General features: G+C 44.9%; 1 long non-coding RNA gene across 5 annotated transcripts in view; it reads left to right on the top strand.

Annotated features, from left to right (window-relative positions):
* LOC102478090 (uncharacterized) overlaps window positions 1–21,052 on the top strand; it is a 22,840-nt gene extending 1,788 nt beyond the window's left edge. For 3 of the 5 annotated variants that reach the window (XR_336372.1, XR_001371339.2, XR_001371336.1), the window contains exon 3: window positions 440–1,219. This is a non-coding gene — a long non-coding RNA (uncharacterized LOC102478090). Of the gene's footprint in view, window positions 1–439; window positions 1,220–1,780; window positions 2,190–20,956 lie in introns of those variants that run through there. The other 2 variants (XR_001371337.1, XR_001371338.1) reach the window with 2 other exon arrangements.
* Window positions 21,053–23,282: the final 2,230 nt, after the last annotated feature.

The following is a 23,282-nucleotide window of genomic DNA, read 5'->3' as shown; positions in this document are numbered from 1 at the left end:
GAGACGAGCACGCTTGGGGGGGTGGGGGCACAGGTAATGCGAAGGTCCCAAGGTGGAGGGAACCTTCGTACCTCCAGAAGCCAGGGAAGGTTCCAGTGTGGCTGGAGCCTGATGGGAAAGGGGAGAATCAGGAAGGAAGCAGAGGAGTCCGCCCGTGTGAGATGTGGAGGAGAGGAAGTACTTTGAACTGCACATTGGATGGAATAGAAAGATTAGGGGCCGGCAGGTGGCATGGCGTTTAAGGGCGCTGGAGACTCCCATGGCTGACCGTGGTTCGAGTCCTGGACCTGGCGGCTTGCTTTCTCACTCCTCGCCCCACTCTGTCCCTCTCTGGTCAAATGAAAATAAATAAAGTTAAATAAAATAATTCTTTTAAAAAAAGGAAAGAGTAGCATGTTCTGGTTTATATATTGACAGATCACACCCTCTTCTCTAGCAGACAGTAGAAGCTTCGAGTCAAAGACAATTATTCAGGAAAGAGGCCGCGAACAGGATGTTCACCGCTGACCAGCGAAAGCTGGGCCTTACCTGGCCTCCCCAGGCATCTCTGGGAACGCGCAAGTGAAGCATCTTCCTTTCTAACCTACGCGAAGGGGCCGTGGGGACCGTCTTTAAGCACCCGAGCCCTTCTGTCTTTGTGTCCCATCTACGTCTTTACCCTCGGTCAAAGTCAAAGAGCTGATAAAAGGCATGCGCTCCACATTCTTTCCCTGGCTATACTTAGACCTTGTCAGTCTAAGTAAATGTTTACTCTCTACAAAATTTTAACAGTGTTACTGAAATATTCATATGCACGAAATTCCCCCGCGTCAAGGGTAGTCAGAGGTTTCTGTAGACCCACAGATGCGCCCAGTCCTCAGCACCGTCTAATTTTAGCCTGTTTTCATCACCCCAAACATACACAGGCCCATTACAGCCACTCTCCCCCCCTGCACCTCCAGACCGAGGCCGCCACTGCCCTGCTTTCTGTTGTAATGAAGTTGTTTATTCTGTACATCTTAGGTAAGTAGAATTATAAAATACGTGGCCTTATGTAACTGAATCCTTTAACTTTGTAGAATGTGTTCACGGTTGATCCATGTTGCTGCAAGCATCAGCCATTTAATTCTCTTTGATAAATAACATTCTGTCTCATGGGTACACCGTATTTTGCTGGACATTTGGGGATTTCTACTTTTTGGCCATTATAAATGCTGCCACTACGAACATGAATGTACAAGTTTTTGTGGACGTTATGTTTTATTTTCCTTGGTACCTACCTAGGAGTGGAACTGCGGGATCTGCAATAATTATTTTATTATTTGAAGATTGTCTACTCTTGAAAATACTCTGTACAGACTAGGGGTCGTATTCTGCACCCTGGTTGTGCATTTCTTAAGTTAACAGGAAATTCTTCTCTACAATGAATCAAAAGCTCATTTTTATATTTGCAAGTAAGGCTAAAAGCATCGCCTTTTGGGTTTATGCAGAGGAAGCAACAATAAGTGTGTCAGCTTACCTCCTTCCTTTAAATCAATCCTTCCTCATACTTTCTTCTTACTCTTTATAGACCCCTTCACTTAAAATATGGACACCTTTGGGGCCAGCAGGTGTGTGGTGGTTAAGGCGGACTCCCACATGTCCAACCACAGTTTGAGTCCCAGACCCATTGACTTGAAAATCATGCTGTGTGCATGTATGTGCATGCCCCAAATCCCAGGAGAACAGAGGAGAAGGGATTGTGACATGGCCATCACCCCTCACGCGCGAGTTTTCACTTTCTCTCTCTCTCTTCTGCAAGCACATGCTGTCTATGGTAAAAACCTAAAAAAGAAACATCCAACAAGACCCAGCACCCTAGAACGGATGTGACTAAAACGGGAGCTCCAAAGATTCTTTCACAGTAATGGCACGCATTGCTGTGCTGGCTGCATTTGCTGTCACCTGGACCCCAGGCTTTGTCTCGTCGTACGGTGTGAGTTGGGTTAATCTGCACCCTCGATCGCGTTTCTCCACGTTCATGTACACCCTCCAGGGCGGTGACCGAGTCTAATGCTCGCCCGCCCGCTGGAAACGAGGCCCTTTTTCTCCCCCATCTTCACCCAGTAAAGAGATTCTTGCTCGTTTCTGCATTTCGGCTCCAAAAGACCAGTGCGTATTTTTCAGAGGCCTGAAGGGCCCCTTCCTCTGGACTTAATCTCTCCTTCCATCTTCAGCCCCACGAGGCTCTTCCCTTTGAGATGATGAAGCGGAGCTCTCCCTCCCGTGCTCGGCATGGCTGCTCTGTCTGGCTGCCGCTCCCTCTGAGCCAGCGCTGCCTGCTTATCCTCCACTCATTTCCCCACAGAATAGGGGTAGGGGCTGGGCACGGGCCTTCCGGGGACGAAGCTGTGAACAAAGCAGATGAAGACCCTGCCCTGTGGCCTGCATGGCGATGATACAATGTAAGCATGAACAAGCTCGAGTTCGAATATCATGTGAAGGGGACTTCATATTTTCTGGTGGAGTCTGCTACCCCCTCTACGTGAAGCTGTGGAATAGAGGATTTACTCTACTTAATCTCTGGTACAGCCAAATTGTGCCCTAGGAGTTAGAGCCCGGGTTGTTCTCACTGTGATGAGGGAGAAAGGGTGGAGAAGCCCTTGAACAGACAGATGAGACAGGAGTACCTGCAGGCACATTCATGAGGTGCTATTAGACATTGGTGTTGATCTCAGAATGAAAGAGCACCACACCGAAGCAAAGAAAAGCAAGAAGTGCTTTTGAAACTTTATTTATTTTTTTAGGTTTTTGCCATCGGGCAAAGAAAGAGAGAGGCAAAGTGATGGCCACACCACAATCCCTTCTCTCTGTTCTCCTCTCGGAATTTTGGGCACGCACGCACATACACTCGGTGTGATATTTAAACCAGTGGGTCCAAGACTCGAACCATAGTAAGCCTCGTGGGAGTCCAATGCCTTAGCCACTGTACCATGTGCTGGCTCCTAAAACTTTTTTGCTAAACCAGACCTTCTTACCTGAGGGAGTGTGTACAAAGTCCCACTTCACATTGTCGCAAACACTGTGAACAAACGAATGTGGGCCTTCCAGTGTACGCAACCTAGCGGGTCGCAATTACTCTCTTTCATTTTCTTCGGGAAACTATGGAAGCTGCTTTGAGAGGGCAAGTCAGGTGAATTTTCCTGTTTTAATTTCAGAGTTCAGCATGTCATTCTGTGTTCCCAAGGGCTTCCTGTTTCTCCTTGCCCTGAGAGTTCAAGATTAGCAGCAAAATTCCATCTTAAAAACAAGGCAAACACTTCACCCTCCCGGAAGAGAGGCTGGCCTCCCAGATGCCTGTGCTCCTTGTCCTTTGTGAGATATCTTGGGCTTCTTCTCTTTACACTGGGCAAGGGGATTTTTTTTTTAAATAAATTGTGTTTATTAAAAGCATATATTCAGAGTCACTCCTCTGAGGACTCTAGTTTTGAACCAGGGGGAAAACAATCACCTCTGGCTATCTATACGGCTATGTATACTTGGCTCTGAAGCTGAGTACATCAGTCTCCCTCCAACCCCGAGGCCAGAAACTGTCCCCACTGGCTTCTTCCTGCTGGCCCCGACTGTCATGTTTCCCTTCTAAAGTCCCAGGAAACGCAATTAGGAACTAACACACAGAATCCTAGAAAGAGAAATAAATTTGTACCAAGATAATATGAGGTTTATCTCCTAAGATACAAAGAAATTAAAGGTGAAACATTATGGTGACTTGAGAGTGGAATATTTATAAATCAGATGCAAACTTGAGCTTTTTTAAGGTTATAAAGAAATACGACGAATTGCTTCGGGAGTCTCCACCCTTCCACCCTTCCACCAGTCCTCCCCAGTCCCTCGGCCAGTCTGCACACGGGCACACTGCCAGCCAGCTCGGGCTGGACCTAAGTGGCAGCAAGGCATTTACTCATTCCCCACACGAGGCACGGAGCTCTGGTCCTTCCCTTCTAGAATGCACGACTCATAAAGTGTCAAACCTTCCACACTGCCGATGGGAGCGGCCACGTTTCCTGACAGGAATCCCTGTCCACATGTGTTTGCCTCAAGACGATGCTTCTTAGTCTGTCAGTTCTGGGAATTAAAGCCCTCTGGCTCTCAGCGGTCGCTGTGCCTCGCATGGCTTTTAGGTCTTCCAGCCACCTGCCAGCAGTTTCTCTGAGGTCACTGACATCAAGGGAAATTATTTTCAATTTTATCAATACTGAATACCTACTATGTATTATTTTTTCTCTGGAGAGTGGCAAGTTAAAAAAAAAAAAACAAGTAAATAAGGGATCAGTAAGGGACATGGCAGTTAAGGCATTAACACGTCCACGTGGCTGACTGTGGGTTCGAGTCCTAGACCCTGTGGCTCGAGAATTACGCTGGGCATGCGTGTGTGTGCCTCAAGTCCCAAGAGGAGATGGGAGAGGGAAGGATTATAGTGTGGCTGTCTTTCCTGGGGAGGTGATTTCCCATGTTCCATCTCTCTCTGTCTCTCTCTGATGAGGGCACATATCCTATAACACACCAAAAATAAATAAATAAAATTGGGGCCAGCAGGTAACGAAGCAGTTGTGGCACTGGACTCCCACAAGCCCAATCACAGTTCAAGTCCTGGACCCAGCGGCTTGAAACTCATTCAGGGAACAAGTGCGTGCATGCCCAAAATCCTGAGAGGAGGATGAAGGAGAAGGGATAGTGGCATGGCCATCCTCCTTGCCAGGTGATTTCTCTCTCTCTCGTCTTTCCAGTGAGCATGCACAGCCTATAGCAAAAATCTCTCAAAAAAAAGAAAAGAAAACAAGAATAAAAAGAAAAAAGAACTAAACTGGGATAAAAATGAGTACAGAATTCAAGACAACCGTAGTTCTGAAGGAGGAGCAGTGTAACCATTGAGCATTGTGATCTTGTGTTCTTACCCACCATGAGGGATACTAGCTGGCTGGAAAGTGAACTTGTCAAAGGTGAGCAGCATTTTTTTCACCAGGAACCAAGGGTCACCTCTGACCACTGGTAGATGCCTACAGACCCCGCACACACTGTTCCCTGCAGACCCCGGGCACTGTTTCCTGCAGGCCCCAGGCACTGTTCCCTGCAGACCCCGCACACTGTTCCCTGGAGACCCCGCACACGCTGTTCCCTGCAGACCCCGCACACTGTTCCCTGCAGACCCTGCACACTGTTCCCTGTAGACCCTGCGCACACTGTTCCCTGCAGACCCCGCGCACTGTTCCCTGCAGGCACAGCCACGTTAGAATACAAGACTTTGGTTATCTAGGCACGTCCCAGCAGGATGGTAACTATTTTCATGCTAGTACCTGAAGAAGCCGGCGTATCAGTTCACCTCCACCGATGTCACACTGTGGCGACCACATGGCCAGTACTTCGTATTGTAATAATCTGCAAGAACAAAATTACCTTCATTCTGATCTATCATTTCACCTCGGTTCAAAGAGCAAAGCCAAAATATCGACAATTTCATAAGAAAAGTAGAAACGAACACCTAGGAGACGGCATAGAGGGTGCGCCAAAGTTCCAGAGCAGACTCTCGGTGTTCGAATCCTGACTATGCTATTTGCTGATGTCAGGCTGAGATAAGTTTTCTTAATGTTTGTTCTACCCTAGTTACCTCATCTGTAAAACTACATAGCAAGGAAGTCTTCCTGTGATGTTATGAGGATTCAGTGACTTAATACTGTAAAGTGCTTCGATCCTTGTCCAGGCCATAGCAAAAGCTCTACCAACGCTAATTAGATCTTATTGTTTAGACAACTCCCTCAAACCGACTAATTCTGAGCCAGCTAACGTGGCATTGACCATGCTGAGAGGTCTGACAAGACCCACAACGAAGGCTGGAGAAGCCATATCTGCCTCACGGAGCTGCCCCGGAAGCTGTGTGTATACCGGCAGGACTGCGCACTACCCGCTGCGATGCGATCATATATGAACGAGTTGAACACTGTAGGAAGCAGGAGGTTGAGGAGCATGTTCCACAGGAGTCAAAGCTGGGGTGCGGTGGCCACATGGGCACTGTCTGAGGCCATCCCCGGGGAGCACTCTCAGTCAAGTCTGACGTCCTCCCGAGAAGGCCAGATCTGGAGCTGGCTGGCTGCTGGGGGCAGTGCTCCATCAGGACCCTGCTGGGGGCGCTATTTGTCCCTCGCATTCTCTGTCTTTCTCTGTCTCTCTTGCTTGTGAAATAAATAGACAAACTTAAGGAAAGAGTCAAAACTGCAAGACCCTTTGGCAACAGCCGAAGAGCACAAGCACTCGCTGTTCAAGTCCCTAACTACCTGAACTGTAATGAGGTGAGATGTCAGTGTGAGTCCTTTGCATAAGATGACACAGGTAATACTATGTTGTAAGAGGTTTTTGCCTTAAGATGTGTGCGCATTCTGGAGAGAGAGCGAGACAGAGATAGTGAGAGGGAAAGTGAGAAATCGTGCCCAGGGGATGGCCACACGGCAGTCCCATCTCCACTCTCCTTCCAGGATCTTGGGTATGCGCACACACATACCTGGTGTGATTTTTTAAGTCACTGGGTCCAGAACTTGAGCTGTGGTCAGCCATGTGGGAGTCCAGCTATTGTAACTGCTACGCCATCTGCTGGCCTTGACACAAGGTCATTTTACAGATGGAATTAATTTATGCCAGTACAAGAAAACAGATGAGATGATTGAACAGAAATGTAAGGGGTTCCTTAGGTAAGTAGGTGAGTGGGAGGGTGTATAATCAGACCGCTAAGTTGCAAGTAAAGGAATCCACACAGGCTGGTTTAAGCAAAAAAGGAATTTCTTAAAGGACATTAACAATCTGCAAGAATGGAGAAGGATGAAAAGAGTCAGATTGTAGAGCTACAGATCCCCAACAATGCTCAAACATACTTTTCTAGCTAAAACTCCCTGCTACCACTGTTCGGTACCTACCACAGGCAAGTCTACACCAGAGACCTCACCTTGGAAGTCTGTCAGGGATCGGCACGCTCAGAAGCTGGGCACCTCCTTCTGAAAGCCAAGTTTGATTAGACAGCCAAGCCCGCTAGTTGTGGAGCACCTATGTTTGCTTTCGTTCTACATCAGCAGAGCTAAATAGTTAAGACAGAGTCCACATAGCTTGGAAAACTGACATGTTTACTGTCTGGCTACAGAAAAAGCCTGCCAGTCCCTGGTCTAGATACAGTTTTACCCCTAAGAAGGGAACGGGACCCAGTCATAGAACTGAAAATGAAGCCATGGCAGAGGCTGCCCCTCCGCACGTTTCCTCTCCCACCAGGACAGGCTGCAATCGACAGAGAAAAGAGAAAGACTTCAAATGGAAAATACCAATGCTGCTTATAATCACAAAGCCCTGGAAGAAAACTGTATAAAACGTAAAGATATATAGAAGGATACCTTAAAGAAAGGGTATGTGAGGTCTCTAGAGGTTTAAGAGAGAAGGTATTGGATCCAGAAAACAAGTTTATCATGCCACAGAAGCAACTCGCAACTATCAGTGATTTTAAAGTACGATCATGAACAAGGGACAAAGGCACTTAGCTATGGAGTGAAAATGTTTAGTGAGTGAAAAATTCACCCATAGGGTCCAACTAATAGTGTGGTGGGTAAGGTGCTAGATTCCCACATGGTTGACCACAGTTCAAGTCCCAGACCCGGCAGATTAAAAATCATGCATATGTGCATGCTTGCCCCAAAACCCTGAAAGGAGAACGGGAGAGACTGTGTCATGGCCATTCTCCGGGGGGTCCATTTCTCTTCTTCCCTCTCTCTCTCTCTCTCTATCTCTCTGTCTCTATGACAAAAACCAAAAAGAAAAGAAAAAATGAATGCACCCAAAAACAAACCCCTTAAATTATTGAAGATTTAAACAGTATGGGGACCAGCAGGTGGCATGGTGGTTAAGGTGCTGGACACTCCCACATGGCCAACCACAGTTCGAGTCCCGGACCTGGTGGCTTGGTTTATCCCTTTCCCTCTCTCTCTCTGTCTCTGTCTCTCTGGTCAAATTAAAATAAATGAATGAATAAATAAAGTTAAATAAATAATAATTAAAAAAAATAAACAGTATGAAAGGACTTACAAGTGGTAAAAGGGTGGATGAAAACTTCTCGCACCCACCCTGAGAGAGAATACAGAGGACGTGGGGGTGCGAGCAAAGCAGACACCAGCCCTCGTGTCAATGGCTGACCACAACAGGCGGGAGGTCTCTTGCCTCTCCATACTTTTTGGTGACGTGTAGGACATAAACAACGGAAAACTTAAAAGGAAAAAAGTCTTAAAACCCTATTGGACTCGAGCTGAAGTCATCTCAGCACTGTGAAGACCCCTCAGCAGCACAGTTCCCACGGCACGTCGGACCTCGTAGAGGGGGAAAGCAGACATGGCGGAAGTAGCCGTTATTACCATTGCGGATCCGTTCTCACAGTACAAGGACGTACTATTGGCTGTCCAAAAATCATGGCGTATTTTCTGTTTTTTTTTTTTATGCAAAAATACATCATGACTTTTCCAACAACTCAATATATTAAAAATCATGGACTGGCAGGTGGCCTGGTGTTTAAGGTGTTGGACTCCCATGTGGCTGACCACAGTTTGAGTCCCAGACCTGGCACTTACTTTTTCATCCTCTCTCTCTCTCTAGCTGTTTCTGTCTTTGTTTCTTTCTGGTCACATTAAAAATGATTTATTTTTTTTGAGAGGTTTTTGCTATAGGGTACGTGCGCTTGCCAGACAGACAGAGACAGACAGACAGACAGAAAGTGAGAAATCACCCCCCAGGAGGGGGATGGCCACGCCACAATCCCTTCTCCTCCATTCTCCTCTTGGGATCTTGGGCACGTACACACACGCGCTGGTGTGAGTTTTAAGCCACTGGGTCTGGGGTACGAACCATGGTCGACTATGTGGGAGTCCAGAGACGGAGCCATTACGCTAATTGCTGGTTCCACATTAAAAATAATTTTTTAAAAATTCTAAAAAAAATCATAAGAAATGAAAATTTTATAGGAAAGCAATACCCAAACTAAGAGTACAAAAAAATGTACAAGCCAATGGAAACGTGAGAAAGGTAACTAAAGATCTATACCAGAGAGGTTCCTGACCTTGGGGGATTCGAACTCTTTAAGGACAGGTACTTTCTATTTTATCTGCTATTACAAAGAGCGAAGCAATAATATCTTTTAAATTTAGTTTAAAGTTCGCATAACCCTTATGCCCACCTAAATCCGGGAAGGAAAACTGTAGACAAATGTCACTTTGAACAAAGATGCAAATCTCTTAAGTAATTTATTAATTAATCGATTCCAAAAATGTATAAAATGAATACTAACTCATTTTAGTTTGTTAGATGTTCAGTGGTTTGTTTTGTTTTGTTTTGTTTTTGAGAAGTTTCTGCTATAGGGCATGTGCACTCACCAGAAAGACAGAGAGACAGAAAGCGGGAAACCACCCCCCCCGGGGGGATGGCCACGATTAATTAATCGATTCCAAAAATGTATAAAATGAATACTAACTCATTTTAGTTTGTTAGATGTTCAGTGGTTTGTTTTGTTTTGTTTTGTTTTTGAGAAGTTTCTGCTATAGGGCATGTGCACTCACCAGAAAGACAGAGAGACAGAAAGCGGGAAACCACCCCCCCCGGGGGGGTGGCCACGCTACAATCCCTTCTCCTCCATTCTCCTCTCAGGATCTTGGGCACGCATGCACACGCGCCCGGCGTGAGTTTAAGCCACTGGTCTGGGACTTGAACTGTGGTCGACTACCTGGGAGTCCAGCAACATAGCCATTATGCCAACTGCTGGTTCTGATGTTCAGTGTTTTTCAGACTATGAATTTTTACCTTTCCTCTAGCTTTCTAGTTATTCTCAGTGAAGGCTGGTCCAAATTATGTGGCCTACCATTCCTAGAAATAGAGGTTCTGAAACCCTCATTTTGAGAAAGTTATTCTGTGTCCTATTTAAGACAATGCAAAAGTATAAATTCTAAGTGAAATTCAATATTTAGAAAAAGTTTTCAAATTTTCTTTATTGATGGCAAAGATGGTAGTTAAAAATGAAAGGAGATGTTTTTTCTAAGCAAGACAGAGAACCCAGATGCTATAAATTAAAAAGAGGCATAAACTTGACCACATATAAATGTAAACTTACTTAAATTTAATTAAAATGCGCTATAAATTTATAACTACATTTAAGCTTAATTGATTAAGGACACCATGAAGAATGTGAAGAGGCAGGAGTCAGCCTGAGAGAATGTATTTGGAGCCCATGTAACAAAGCATGATATCCATAACTGAAAAATGGTGGAAAGATTTCACATCAATAAAAAATGACAAGGAACTGGTTTCCTCCCAAGTAAGGCAAACGCACCAACAAACAATTTATAGAAAAACAAAGCGAATGGTGAATAAAGGTAAGACCACCAACTTCATTAATAATTATAGACAGAATAGCACTGGTATATGTTGCTGGCAACAGCAAAAAATCTCTATACCTTTGGCCGCAATTTTATCTGATTATCTGTCCTAAAAGATGCTCACACAGGTTTCCAAAGATGCGTATTTGGGAACCCAATGCTCCTCAGTAGGCAAATGATCAAGTAAAGGCTAATAAGTATGACCAGATTCTATTACAAGTCCCATAGCTGTCAATATCAGGACGGGTTTATACAAGCTTCAGGGTGCATATTACTGTGACATGTTGTCAGATAAAAGAATTAAATTTGAGCACTTTTTGAAGAATATGGAAAAATGTTCCTTTTGTGTTTGTGTGTGCTTATTTGAAAATGCTCAAACAAGACTAGAAAGATGCACACATTGTTACCAATGGTTACATCTGGGAAGCATTTGAGAGTTAGAGATGGGTGAGAGGGGATTTTCACATATTTCCCTAGATACTAATATATTTAAAATATTCTACAATCAATTAAATTTATGCATTATTTACCTATTAAAAGAAAAAATATGGTGCATGAGTTGTGAGATACAATGAAAGGGTCATAAGCTTTGGAATCAGGCAAACTTGTCTCCTATAATCTGGCTGTTTTTTGCTGGGTCTCTGATGTTAGACAAGTCAACCAAACGCTCTAAACTGCCATCTGAATTGATTCACCTTTAAAATGAGAATAGTAAAATAAAAATATGTACATAAATGGCATGAAAATGTAACTCATAAAGAGGAGAGAAAATTCCATGGAAGTTAACTTCTGAGTTAACAATGACACAGATGATGAAATTAGTAGCCAAGGACATTAACAGAGTTGTGATAACACTATCCTTTGTGTTAAATAAACTACTAAATATTAAAGAGGCATTAAAGAGGCATAGTAGACATAAAAATAAAAGTTCTAGAGATTAAACCTATAATTTTGAGGTTAAAAATTATACGAGATTATTAGAGATTGCAGAAGAAAAGACTAATGAACTTGAAGATACAGCAATAGAAACCAATTGAGAAAGCAAGAAAAAGGACTAGAAAACTAATGAACAGCGCCTACGCGAACTGAGAGACAACCTGAAACAGCCAAAGATATGTGCAACTGGAACCCCTGAACAAAGCAATAGAGAAAGGGACAGAAAAATATTTGAAGTTACTATGGCTGAAATTTTCCGAATTCAGTGGAACTATAACCCAACGGAGCCAAGAATCTCAATAAAACTCAAGCAGAAAAGAAAAGAAAAGAAAAAAGACACCATGAAAAATCATAACACATTACAAAATTGTAATAAAGAGAAATGAAGTCAGAGAAGAAGGCACATAGTAGTTCTTAACAAAATTTACTGTGGTCCTTCTCTTGGGGATAGAGAGAAGAAAGGCAGAGGAAAGGGACGAAGAGTCACTTAGTCTTCATCTATAAGCAGAAAAACCACCGTCAAATCTGGAACTGGAGAGTGATTTTGTCCAAAAGATATTTTAGAAAGATTAGTTTGGCAGTTCTAAAGAAGAAAACAAATCCATTGGCATTGCTTTATCTCTTTTTCTTTCTAAATGGTGACATTGTAGAATTGGAATCCTCTATAATGCACTATTTGTCCTTCATTTTCAGACTTGACCTAGCTCAGGATCTAGGCCAAAAAAAAAAAAAAAAAAAAAAATTCCCAGGGAAGCTCACGGTTGTGTAGCTTTATCTGGGTCTCTCCTAGTCGGCGTATGGCTAAGCTCCAGTGGAAGCCGTCTATCTGATTGCTTTTAGCCAAGGCAGCCTATTTTCTTTTCAGGTGCTTAACTACTATGGCGGGTATTGAAGAACACCAAGTGTTTGTTAGCTGCAGGACACTCTGAGGACAGACTAGTTCAGTCAGAGCACAGAATTTTGTCATCACAGGACCAGCAGCTGGCGTAATGTCAATGTCGCTCTTTGACTCCCATGTAGTCGACTGCAGTTCAAGTCCCAGACCCAGTAGCTTAAACTCAAACCGGGTACGTGTGCGTGCGTGCCCAAGATCCCGAGAAGAGAATAGAGGAGAAGGGATTGTGGCGTGGCCATCCTCCCTGGGGGGTGGGGGAGTGTGATTTCTCGCTTTCTGTCTCTCTGTCTCTCTCTGTCTTTCTGACAAGTGCATGTGCCCTATAGCAAAAACCTCTCCAAAAAAAAAAAAAAAAAGAATTTTGTGATGACAAATATTCCAAAAAATATTTCTCAACGATAAGATAGACCTTCGTGTTTCCCTGGGAGATAACTGACATTATGAAAGTACTCTCACGTGGCCTGCCTATGTCTGCTTAGGGAGGCCCAGAGCTTCTAGCTCCGTCCTTCAGGATAACTCTCCAATATGCAGCCCCTACAGGGCGGCGCGTGTCTGGGGCCCCCTAAAGGTAATGATAACAGTAATGAATACATCTGCATAGTGTCTTAGCGTTTGCAAGTCCTACAGACGTCTACAGATATGAACAGGCTGTGCCCTCTTGACGATCTTTCCAATGGGGCAGACACTCGCATGTCTTTATATTCACCTTCTCCTCAGACCAGAGACCCTCCTGTTGGAGTCTCCAGATCTTGGTGTACTGTCTTCAACCTTGAGAGGGCAGGGGGTAGACATGAACCTTTCTGGTGCTCAGTGTGCTATTGAGTCTTTTTTTTCACTGTCCCTATCGGCTGCCAAAGACTGAGAAATAAGTATCTTAGCAGCTGCGCTGAAAGCGGATAGGCGACAGTGGATGAGATGGTCAGAAGAATACTCAGTGCCTCTTGGCGTGCCTACCAGTAATTGAACATCCTGTTCTGAGAAGTACACTTTGGCAGGTCTTTAAATTGTGTGCTAGGCTTTGGGATGAATGCCGGATTTACAGAGAGATCATACAGAGCTGGTCTCAGGCACTGTTCTACATGGAAGGTAGAGAAGCAGCTCCAGAGGCCTTAGAAGTGGGAGGACAGAGCAGAAAATACAAACTGCATCATCGGAGGCTGAGGTCTTTGCTGTGGCTTTAATCTTGTTTTCTTCTACCCCCTAGTATTCAGCCTAACTCTAACAAGCAGCCTACCCATTACATCCTTATTTCCAAGCCCTTGCTGAATTCTCCTGACATATTTGAGCGAACTGTGTGAAGCTGTTCCCAAGGCCAAGTTGTCCAAGAGAAAGTGTACTGGGCCACTCTTCTGGCTGAGAGTCTGGCCTAACACCCTCTTCTTTAATTGGCCCATGTGGTTTGCATCTGGCATTCAATTGCTCTGGGGCTCAGCAGCTCCTTCCATAAAACTGACTCAAGACAGATTTATACAGTCTTGTCTTCTGACCAAGGTTGGGGTAATAGGGTATGGGTTTATTCTCCTCACTGACACAACTAGGAAATGAGAAAATACATGAAAAAATAACTCTTAAGACATTGAACATAAGACAACGAAGACTGATGATCTCTGAAAAACAAACAAACAAAAACGACGTGGATTCCATTACTTACTGCCTGGGGAAGCCCCCAGGATGCAGTGCATGGAAAACCCAGGCAAAGACCAGAGGTCTCCCTGAGCTATGGAAACAGAATTCAGCCTGGAAAAAGGCCAATGAATCTGAAGATTACAGTTTAGAGTACTGAAGAATATTTGGGACCAGCAGTTGGCTATGTAGCTGGACTCCTATGTAGTCAACTGCAGTGTGAGACCTGGACCTGTACTGTGCCCTGTACTAAACTCATGCCAGGCACGGGTGTGTGTGTGCCCAAGATCCCAAGAGGAGAATGAGGAGAAGGGATTGCACCAAGTCCATCCCCCTGGGTGGTGGACTGGGTCTGGCATGCACAAAGGGCTGCAAGTAGTGCCAGTTCCCACCAGATGGGAAGCTTCATAACCCAGGGAGCCTCAGAAAGAGAGTCAAGAAGTGTCTCGTTGCAGTAGTGGGCATAACCAGCCCTATACTAAGTGCTGCTCTGGTCCTACCCACAAATCTTAGAAGCAAGACCCAAAGGGTCCAAGTGTTTTCAAGTAATACAACCATGTTCCAGCCCCAAACTCATAAATACTTTTAGGAGCATAAAAATATCCATCACTTAAGGTAAATTCACAGTGTCTGGTATCCAATTCAACATTACCAGCCATCTTGAGAGGCATGAAAGTGTAACCCCTAATGAGGGGAAAAAAATAATTCAATCGAAACTAACCCAGAAATGACACGAATCACAGGACTAGTGGACAAGGACATTGAAAGAGTTGTAATAATACTACTATTCTTTATGTTGAATAAGCTAGAAAATATTAAATATGCTGAGAGACATAGCAGATATAAAATAAAAGCTTTAGAGATAAAAACTATCATTTTGGGGGGACCAGCAGTTAGCATAATGGCTATGTCGCTGGATTCTCATGTAGTCGACCGCGGTTCAAGTCCTGGACCCGGTGGCTTAAACTCACGCCGGATGCGTGTGTGTGTGTGCCCAAGATAATGGAGGAGAAGGGATGGCGGCATGACCCCCCACCCTGGGGGGTGATCTCTTGCTTTCTCTTTCTCTGTCTCTCTCTGTTTGGGGAGGGACAAACCCCTAAAAAAAAAAAAAAAAAAAAAAAAAAAAAAAAAAAAGAAAGAAAGAAAGAAAGAAAGAAAGAAAAAGAAAAACTATAATTTTTGAGGTTAAAAAGTATACTAGATTGGGATCAGCAGGTGGTGTGGTGGTTGAGGTGCCAGACTCCCACAGGGTGCACTACGGTTCAAGTCCCAGATTTAGTGGCTTGCTTTCTCACCCCCTCTACTCACTTCCCCCCACCCCCTGGTGTCTCCTAGTCAAATTTTTTTAAAAAAGCAGTAATAAATAAATTTAATAGATATTTTTAAAGGTATACTAGATTGTTAGAGATTGCAGGAAAAAAGACTAATGAATTTGAAGACACAGCAATAGAAACTATCTAAAATGAGACTGCCAGAAAAGGGACTAGAAAATAAGCGAACAGAAGCTCAAGTGAACTGAGAGACAACTTGAAGCAGCAAAAGATATGTGTAACTGGAACCCCTGAAGGAAGCAATAGGGAAAGGGATGGGAAAATATTTAAACTAATAATGATTGGAACTTTCCAAATTCAGTGAAAACTGCAACCAACAGAGCCAATAAGACTCAAGCACGAGAAAAACAAAACAAAAGAAGCACACCATGGAAATTCATAACAAAATCTCCTTAACTGGGATAAAGAGAAATGCCATCAGAGAGAAAGAGCACATCACGTGCCCTCTGAGGAATGACTGCAGATTTCTCACAGGAAACCATACAGGTCAGAACACGATGGAGCAACAACTTTAAAGTACTGAGTGGAAAAACAGTCGGTCTTAGAATTCTTTTCCACTAAAATATCTTCTGAAGGCCAAGTTCAAATAGGTTTTTTAATTAAAAAGTTCCTGAGGGCCCGTATACTCACCAGAGAAAGATACAGAGAGAAAGTGAGAAAGCACCACTCATGGGAAATGGTCACATTACAAACCCTTCTCCGCCATTTCTTCCTCTTGTCAACATTTTGGGCACACACACATATGTGCCTGGTGTGTTTTTCAGGCCACCAGGTTCAGGACTCGCCATGCAGTAAGCCATATGGCTAGCTGCCTTAACTATCATGCATCCGGCTGGCCCCAAACAGGCTTTCAATATGTGCAAAAGCTGAAAGAGCCCCTCACCAATAAATCTGCACTATAAAAAAAAATGCTCAAACAAGTTTTTCATGCAAAAGTAAAATCATACCACATTAAAAACATACATTTATACAACAAAAGAACACACACCAGGAATGTGTAATGGAAATAAGCGAGGTAGGGGAACAAGTTAAATTGCACCCTGAAGAAGCAATCAGCCAAATCCTGAATATGAAGCATTTTTCAGAGCTTTTGACTTAACTTTTTAAAAAGCACCTTGTGAGGTACAAGGAGAAGACGCATTTGACAGATGGGAAGATGTTTTAAAAAGAAAAGAAAAATAGAGCACATTCATTATGAAATTACCTAAATTCTGTTGTGTAACAGGTCATTTCACAAATTGGTTTAATTATAACTGTTCATTAGAATTAAAGTATGCTGAGGACATTACTATTCATCCCAGTAATTTCAAGCTAATTGTTGATTTGTCATGTATTTTTCATTTCTATCCTTGATTATATCTTAATTGAAAAAAAAAGTAAAGCAAAAAAAGAAAAATAATTCAACAAAATATACTAGTCTAGATTAAAGAAGTTAGAGACAAGCTTCAATATGAAAATTAAGTTATTGGTAAAATTAAAAACACTGAAAAGACAAAACGTTGGTGAGGGCACAATAAAACGTGCAAACATTTCTGATGGGAATGTAAAATGATACAACCATTTTGGAAAACTTCTTAGTTTTATATATTATGTTTACATGCATTTTACCATATGGCTAGCAAGTTCAATATCAGTTATTTATCCTAGATAAAGTAAAAATACATATTCACAAAAAAAAGACAAAAAAAAAAGAATGTGTATGGCACCTTTATAGTTGTAAATTGGAAAACGACTCAGCAGGTAAATGGATAAGTACACATGGTATAACATATCCATGCAATGGAGTAATGATTAGTATTAAAAAGGAATAAATTACCGAGCCAGCTGGTGGCATGGTGGTTAAGGCACTGAACTCTCATATGTGTAACCCCTGTTCAAGTCCTGGACCTGGCGACTTGACTATCATGCTGGGTGCATGTGCGTGCAATGCCTAAAGTTCCAGGAAGAGGATGGAGGAGAAGGGATTGTGGTGTGGCCATCCCCCTGGGGAGAGGATGGTTTCTCTCTCTCTCTCTCTCTCTCATCTTTTTCTGTCTCTCTTCAGTAAAAACCTTAAAAAAAAAAGGAATGAATTATTAATACAAGTAAAAAGATAAATGAGTTCTAAAAACAATATGCTGAGGGGGGGAAAGCGCCAGCCACAAAAAGGGTATGTTCTCTATAATAACGTTTATATGAAGTTATGGAATAGTTAAAGCCAATTTATAAACGATTGCCCTGAGGTGGGGGTGGGAACTGGCTGGGAGGTGACTTGAGAAAACTCTCACAGAGAAGGAGGTTCTACACCTGACAAGGGTGTGGGCCACGCCAGTGCACGTGTTTGTCCAAAATTGATTGAACTGGACCCGAGACTCATGCTCGTGTCCTGCCCTGGTTCTTCCCAGATTCTAGCAGCCATTCTTCTCCCATTTTCATCCCTTTGTGAGGTCTTTTTATTTTTATCTTCATTTTCCACTTAGGAAGGAGTACGCGGTATTCCTCTTTCTGTGCCTGCCTTATTTCAAGTAACATGATGTCCTTGAGGTCACCCATTAATGTCAGAGAACAGGATTTCAACCTCTCAAATAACTAGTTTTTCGTTTTTTTGTGTGTATTATGTTTTCTTTATCTGTTTTCTGTAGGTGGACACTTACGTTAACTCCCTATTTGGCTATGGTAAATCGTGGTGCAATGAGCATTGAGGTGCAGGCCCCTTTATGACACACTGGTTTCCCTTTCCTTTGAGTATATACCTAGCAGTGATATTTCTGGATCAAACATCAAAATAAAAACCAAGCTTCCAACAGGACGCCGACAAGGCCACAGACACAATGATTTATTGTTTCTCCCAAGGTTACATCACAGCTGAAAAGATGACTAACTCCTCCTTTTCGGACCATTTCTGCTTTTACCAATGCCAGATTGACCATTCATCTTGTCCCCTCAACAAGATCACCCAATAGGAAGGCGCCCAACTGTGGAGGTGCCCATGCTTTGCTACTTCCCGAGACGCTCCTAAAAATCGTCCAGTGTGAAGTCCAGAGCTATGCGAATTCTTCTGTGCGTTTGTTTATGGAGCATGGCTCCCCCTGCTGCAGCAAGCTAAATAAACGCAACTGGGAATACAAAAACAAACAAAACAAAACAAAAAACCAGCAAAGGGTTGTCCCATCGCCCTAACCCTGAATATTTCCCTCCTGATCTTCATGCGACTGACGTACAATCTCTCCCTGTCTTCCGCCAGGCTGTCAGGTGCCATATTTGCATGCCCTAGTGACACTGTGGCCTTCGTCTCTCGCTCGTCTCTCTGGTTTGCCTTGTGCCCTGGTAGCTGGGGAAGCCTTGAAGGCAGCACTTGTACAGCTCTGAAGTGTGAATCCAGCACCTCCATTCTGGGAAGAGGACAGAGGTCTGGAGCAGGTTGAAAAATTGACCCTAGAGGAGCCAGGTCCGGTTACTGAGATAAGGGGCAGAATTCAAGAAAAGATCAAACGGTGATGTGCAAGAAGGTATGCTTTGGACATCCTTCCATGGAGGGGAAGTCCTGGGGGCCCAAGGGCCACCTGCTGCTCTTCGTATTCTCCTAGCATTGCGGAATGGAGGGTTTCCTTGAGACATTTTGTCTACCAACTGGACAGTAGTCTGTGGGCACGGTGAGATCAAGTGCCTGGCCGAGTTTTTCTAGGTGGAGGAGGAAGTAAAATAATAAGAAGTCTAGCTAGTCATTTAAGCAGTTCTATTAAAAAATAGACTCCACTTAAAGTAAAAGCACTAATTACCGGTGAGCGTACTAGGCAGACTTAATTTAGTGCTCCAAGGTCCAAGCTGGTGCCAGCTTCCTCTACGCAAACGCTAACCTGATCTAAATGCCGAACCTAGTGCTAAATTTCGTGTTTGTTAAGCACATGCTTTGTATTTAATATTCATTGATCATATAACTCTGCTACCAGTTTTCTATTTAATATCCCTTACCATGAATCCAGAAAGGATATTTGGTAAGTCTGTAAACACACACTGCTTTGATGTTGGTAGGCGTGGGAGAAGAGAAGGGCACGAAATGAGAAGGAAGTCCCTGCGTCTATGTTTTGGGCTGGCGACCTGAAATGTGGGGCAAGTTTGAAAAAAATAATAATAATAATAAAAAATGGAAAGGAAGCGTTTTGAGAGCCTGAGTCACAGAGTAACTGGGAAAGCGTCCCTCCCCCAGAGCATGGGCTTGACCAGGACGGCTGTGGGCAGGAGACAAGCGATAACTAGGGGAACTGTCGTGCCAGCAGGAAAAGCCTAGGAATGCCTGGCGGCCGGGCTGGGCAGAACACGGGCACAAGCAGCAGGTGAGGTTTAAAAGAGCGAAGCGGGGCGAGGGGAGGGAGAGAAAACCAGCGCCAGGCCGTGAGGCTGGCAGATGTTACACTGAACTGCGTCGAGCAACGTCGCTGCGTATTTATTACCTGCCTGTCTATACCATCACATAAATACAATTTGTATTTTCTTGTTTTTAAATGTTTATTATGCTTCGTGTGCTTTTTCCATTAAAAATAATCTTTGGGGAACCAGCAGTTAGCGTAATGGCTATGTTGCTGGACTTCCACATAGTCGACTGCGGTTTGCTTCCCGGACCTGGTGGCTTAAAACCCACGCCAGGCGCGTGTGCATGTGTGCCCAAGGTCCCAAGAGGAGAATGGAGGAGAAGGGATTGCGGCGTGGCCATCCCCCCCTGGTGGGGGGGATCTCTCGCTTTCTGTCTCTCTGTCTCTCTCTGTCTGGCGAGCGCACATGCCCTATAGTGAAAAACCTCTAAAACAAATAATAATAAAAAAAAATAATGTCTGTCCTCCAAATGGCCTGTGAGATGCTCCGAAAAGGCGTATAGGAGGCGCGCGATGGGGCGAGCGCAGAAGTGAGAGGCGGTAAAACAGGAGACTCACCAGGCACCTTAGGGCTGGACGTGTATAACCACAGAGCACCCCCAGGACAAGAAGCCACGCCTCGCCAGCACTCAGAGGTGTCCGCGTCCTTTCTCAGCACAACTGCACTCCCTCCTCCACACTCAGAAAGACATCTCACCTTCTTGCTAAGGCTTTATAATTTTGCCTTTTACATTTAGTTTTGTTTTTAAGTTATTTTTCTGTAAGGCACATGTGCTCACATGTGACCGTGACCATGAGAGGGAAAATGAGAAATCACTTCCCCCCACCCCCGAGGGGGATGGCCATACTGCAGTCCTTTCTTCTCCTGGGATTTTGGCACACCCATACATGCATCTGACATGATTTTCAAGCCACTGGATCTGGGACTAGAACCCTGGTCAGCCATGTGGGAGTCTAGCACCCTAACTGCTAAGTCACCTGCTGGCCTCATACATTTAGGCTTTTAATTAATCCTGAACCAATTTTTGTGTTCGGATTGTTCAGATCTAACTCTTGCCTTGGTTTGTTCTCACACAGACACTCGGTTGTTTTAGGACTGTTGGTAGAGTCTTACTCCGGCGCTCTGCATATGTCAAAAACCCACTTGGGTATAGAAGGGCTCTAGGCCCCACATTGATCTATTCTGCTTTAACGAAACACTTTAAAAAGTCTGTTCATTTAAGCCTCTGATGTTTCAGCTCCTCTTTCCCGAGCCTTTGCCGAGCCTGAGACAGTCCCTGTGTTCACCACTCCTCTGTCAGATCTCACGGCAGGCCCACATGGGCGCTTCTCCCCACCTCAAGGGTGTTTCAGAGGCTTGGTGACTTGCTCAGGGCCCCTCGCTGTTAGTGACGAAGATGCCCTGTCTCCCTCCTGCAGTCGGTGCTGAGGCTCAGCGCGCAGTGATGGCCAGCAGTCCTCCCTCCGACCACTTTGCTCACCCTGCGGGCACAACAGCCCAGACCATCTCTCCTCCCGAACCCAGAGCTGCTGCTGCGTCCGTCTGGGGACCTGCCTGCAGTCGGATTCTAGCTCTCCGTCTCTTCCAGATCAAGTATCGGTCAGCCGCCGGAGCAGCCAAGTCCCAGGCTCTCAGCCAGGTGCCCTTGCCAAGGCTTTTTGGCTCGAGCTGGGGTTTTCCCAAAAGGGTTTGATACATGCGTATTCTTCAGCCTAGTTTTCAGCCCACGATGCCTTCCCGAGCCCACACAGCCGGTCGACTGGGAGTTCTTCCTTTGTGTGCGAAGACGGCTCCCTCCCCAATCCAGTCTGCTCTTCTCAGAGGTGTCAGGGAGGGATGGCAGCCGGGGCCTGGAGGACCAGAACTGGGTCCTCGGATTGATGAGGACAGCTTGGATTGCCCACCAGGGCTACATGGCTACCTTTTCAAGAGATAATTATACAAAGTCTGTTTTCAGAGGTGACATCTTGCTCATAAAAAGAATTGGTTGGGGCAATGCCTTTCACACTGACATGGCCAAATCCTGGACCGTGACGTATTCTCAGGATGCTGGCAGTCTCCTCTGGGTGACCCTACTTGCACAGCGGGTCCCGAAGCTGCCAGGCAGGCTGGTACGAAACGCTCAAGTGACGTCAGTTACAACGTGGGAGCTCAGCGCCTTCCTCTGAAATGCTGCACTCGCTGTGAGTGTGCAGAATTTGCATCATTTCTCTCTGTAAAAACACATGTCTGGGGCAGGCTTTGCTGCCTCGACCCCTCCTCAGGACGTTGCCACGTACTGGCCTAATCCACGGGGTGCAGGAGGGAAGAGGACACCATGGCTCTGTCATGTCAGGGCTTCTTATTTCCCTGTCCCCAGGTCCCTCACTTCAGATACGATGACCGACGGCCAGCAGCGTTATGGGAAGGACAGTTCACAGGTCATCCCTAAGTCTACGCCATGCCTGGTGGTCCCTGACCACACATCCTTAGGTTTGCCGACACCCTGGCAATAATAAGATGACCAGCTTTAAGCACAGGGGACACTGCTGGGAGACGAGGTGAACAACAGGAGGCCACAGCTGCGCGCAGGGATTCTCGGCCACCATTCAGAGAGGTCGCAGTGTTTTTTCGAGGTAGAATGTGCTCGTGGGTATCGACCCTCTGTGCCACCAGATTTCCAACCACCAGTCTATGACCCCGGTGCCTTTTTGCCATTTTCTAGGCCTTTCTTTCATCAGCAGTTGTCACCACTCCCAGCATGGGTTCCAAGAATGATCTCAGATGATTATGTAAGTGTTGGATTTATTTATGAAAAGGAAAGATATAGATCCCCTCATGGCAAAACCCTGAACTGCAGTGACACCTTCTCACCATCAGCTGCGAGCTAAGTGTTTATTTCAGAATGTCCTGGCACTGGAGAAAGCTGAGAGAAGGAGAAAAAAAAAATTCTGCCAATTTAGCATGTTCTGACTTACATATAACTAGTTCCAAAAAAAAAAAAAAAAAAACCAAAAAACATGTTTTCCGAAGTCTGAATTTTTGCTGTGAATCCCAAAAGTGCTGGCACAGATTGGTTCACTATAAATGGGGCTCAGTAAAATCACTGAAAACTTATAATGTTATATTTTGGAAATGATCTTTAACAGATAGCGTCTAAATTTATAGAGAGTTTGTTGGCAGTGAGAAAATTGGCATTGATGAAAAAATCCGGGAGAATGCAAGTTATAGATCGACAGCTGCTGAGACGTTCCTCCCTGTGTTTGCTGATCGAGGCTGTGCTGGATGAAAGCTCCCTCTGCCTGCACTTCCAAATAACAATCTTTCCGGGACCCGAACTGGGGAGAAAGGCTCTCTGCGAATGCGGAGAGAGGAGCTCTCTGATGAACCAACGCAAGTAAAGGCCACGACTGGAAAACGGACGGAGGTGGTTAGGCCGGCGGATACTGCTGTCCCCCACCCCTGTGCTAGCTCAAACTTGAAGCAAGGTGGAGCCCACAGAGCAGAGCATGAAGCCAAGACTAGGCTGGTTGGGGGTGAAACCAGATGGCACCGCCCTCCTCCATTATTTCTGCGAGGACTTTTCGGAAGTTTCCCTCTAGCTTCTCAGAGAAGTTTCGGAGTTAGCACCATCAGTGTGAGTTCTCCCCCTGAGAATCCCTGCAACTTCATCCCTCTGACTAGAGACGTTCCTGGGGCTCGGACGTGTGGAAAAAGCGCTTCAGTCACCCTGCACCGGAGCCCGGGGCTCGCATCCGCACTGCA

Source organism: Tupaia chinensis, unplaced genomic scaffold (assembly GCF_000334495.1).
Source record: "Tupaia chinensis unplaced genomic scaffold, TupChi_1.0 Scaffold138235_1, whole genome shotgun sequence".
NCBI lineage: Eukaryota > Metazoa > Chordata > Mammalia > Scandentia > Tupaiidae > Tupaia > Tupaia belangeri.
The sequence above is the reverse complement of the archived record's forward strand: the minus strand, read 5'-3'. Positions and strand labels throughout refer to the sequence as shown.